The sequence below is a fragment of the Mustela nivalis genome (genome assembly GCF_964662115.1).
Source record: "Mustela nivalis genome assembly, chromosome: 9".
Lineage (NCBI taxonomy): Eukaryota > Metazoa > Chordata > Mammalia > Carnivora > Mustelidae > Mustela > Mustela nivalis.
The window spans coordinates 118,533,131-118,535,717 of record NC_139028.1 but is presented as its reverse complement, the minus strand read 5'-3'; the positions used below and the strand labels follow the sequence as shown (position 1 = coordinate 118,535,717).

Sequence of the window (2,587 nt, the reverse complement as noted above, 5' to 3'; positions counted from 1 at the left end):
CCCGTGTCCCCGCCCACTCCCCGTGTCCCCGCCCACTGTATGCCTCCCTCACCTCATCCCTGTGACCCCCGCTCTGTCCCGCGCCCCGCCCCACCTTCCTCACCTTCCGCCCCTCCCATTCTTGTTCCCCATGTGCCTCTTCATGTGCCCCACCCTGTGCGCACCCCCCCACCCGTGCCCACCTCCCCCAGCCCTAGGCGCCCCCCACCCCCAGGCAAACAGCTCGGATTCCAGAGTCCCTGAGACAAATTGCTGTAACTGTATTTATTGATGAGGCCAAGGCTTCTGGTGAAGCCCTGGTGGGGAGGGGCACCGGCGAGGGGCTCTAGCGCGGAGCTGCATGAGGGCGCTCCGTGCCAGGGGCTTGCAGACCAGGCGAGGGGGGGTTGGGGCCTCCCACACACGGCCGCACCCAGGCAGCCCCCCGAAGTGGATGGCAGGAGGGCGCCAGGCGCGGGGCGGGCCGCAGAGGCCAGCACACTCAGCAGTTGGCTTGCACACTCGCTCGGGGACTCGAGGCCGGTTCCATGACTCCAAACCAGTGCAAACGACTTAGTGCAAATTGAGTACGGAAGGGACGGGGAAACAGAGTCATGGCGGCTTTGCGTGTCCCGGGCTCAAAGGAAAGGAAAGAAAGGAAATGAGAGGCCAGAGGAAAGATAGAAGAGAAAGAGGGCGAGGGGCGCCGGGCGCGGCGGCTGAGGGGCCCGGCCGCGGCAGCGTGGCCGCGGGATGACGCTGTCTGGCGGGGGTGACGGTCGCCGCGGGGCTCGTGCCGACGGGGGTGCTGTCAGGCCGGTCTCGCTCCTGGAGCTCCACCTGCAGAGACGGAGCGACAAGCAACGGTATGGGGGCCGCGCAGGGCGGCCGGGGAAGCTTCTGGAACAGGGGCCCGCGCTCACCTTCCGGAGCCGACTCCTGCGTCGGGTCGTGGAGTGGTTCCAGAATGCAGCATGTTCTTGAGTCAGAGCTAGGAGGACTTGAAGAAGTCCCGGTTCCAAGGCCCAGGCGTGAGCTGGGTAGCACCATTTCTGCGGGGCAGGAGAGAGTCAGAGCCCAGACCCTGCGCCCGGGCCCGCTCCCCGCAGACGCCGGGCCCCTCCTCACCTTGTCGATGTGAGGGTTCTAGAGGTCCAGAGAGCAGCAGTGTGTGGACTCCTCCGGGAAGGCCAAGGAGTGAGACCTATAGGTGTTCTGACACCCGCGGGCCAGCCTAGAATGTTCTGTGGGAGAAAGAGCGCTCGTGAGGGACGCTGTGCAGGACAGCTGGCCCGGAGGTGCCATGTCTCACCCCCACGCTTACCAGGAAGGCCGGACGGCATCACGTCCATCCTCACCGTCACACCAGACCATGTCATGTCCCTCTGAGCGCAGCCTCCGCCGGCCTTCGGTGGCTGGAGGGCACGTCACCCGTCCTGGAGACCTGGCTGTAGGCAGGAGAACAAGGCCGTGAGTGGGCCCAGAGAGCTGGGGCAGGGGTGTCCGGTACGCCCGTGGGCTGGGCACTCACCCGCGTCTCCAGTCTGCGCCGGGAGGCACCGATCCCTGCTCCGTCGTTGCACGCGAGGCCCGCCTTGGCCTCGGGCTCTGGAGGCCAGTGCCGCCTCCGGCTCGCCGCCAGCTTCCCACTCTTCCCCTGCCTGCGCCCCGACCCCCCACCAGAGCTCGCACTCACTCCGCCCCAACCTTCTCGCCTAGTCCGGCCTCACCAGTGCCCTTGACTCCCCTGGATGCTGTCTGTCTATCATGCCAGACCCAGGGGCTGTGCGGGGAGGGTATGAAGGGTCACCTCCCCGCTCAGCCCTGGGTCGCAGTGCCACGGGGGAGCGGTCGTCTGCAGGCCGGGCCCGCGGCAGCCTCCTTGCTGCACAAATGTCCTTGGAGCCCAAACCGGCAGCCGCCGCCCCCTCCGGGTGACGTCCCTCTGCGGGCCTCCCCGCGCACTGCTCCTTCCTTCCCGCTCTCCTGCCCTCGAGGCTCCGACATGGGCCTTGGGAGGCCCGTGCTGGAGCCGCTCCTATACCTTCTGCTAAGTGAATTTCAGTGGGTGAGATGTAGTGACGGCTGGGGACCCTGCTGTGTCCTGAATCCCCGCCTCATCCTGTCCGCCCCGGGCCTGGGCCCCCTGCAAGCTGGACCCCCTCGGCGACCTGTCCCTCCCTTGCTGGCAGCCCAGCCTCCTCGCCCGCCTGCGCTCTTGAAATGCTCGCTCTACCTGGGAAGGGCGCACGGCCCCCCAGCCTGCACAGTCTCAGCTCCCCCTGAGACGATGTCACCTGTCCTGACCATCCCCTTCGTCCTGCCGGTCCGCCGGAGGCCAGCCGCGTCTCCTCGCCGCTCCTTGCTCCCTGCCACCTCCTGCTTGCAGAAGGCCAGCAAAGCAAGGCCCAGGGAGGAGAGGGGCTCGCCTGGCCGACAGACCGCTGTCCTCACTTACCCGTGGCTACCAGCTACAGCCCAACCGCCCCAGGTCCCGGGCGAACCCCTCGCCAGCTCCCCTCGTCCACCAGCCGTCACGACCTAAAACCAAAACTGACCGGGATGAATGCCTGGCTCCCCGCTCTTCCCTCTATGCACCCAGCTTGGG

General features: G+C 67.3%; 1 long non-coding RNA gene across 1 annotated transcript; it reads right to left on the bottom strand.

The window, feature by feature from the left end:
* Positions 1–249: 249 nt before the first annotated feature.
* Positions 250–1,835, bottom strand: LOC309840613. Its single transcript, XR_014298706.1, has 5 exons — positions 1,511–1,835; positions 1,304–1,427; positions 1,108–1,223; positions 903–1,031; positions 250–819 (listed from the first exon to the last, which is right to left on the bottom strand). It is a non-coding gene; the product is annotated as an uncharacterized lncRNA (long non-coding RNA).
* Positions 1,836–2,587: the final 752 nt, after the last annotated feature.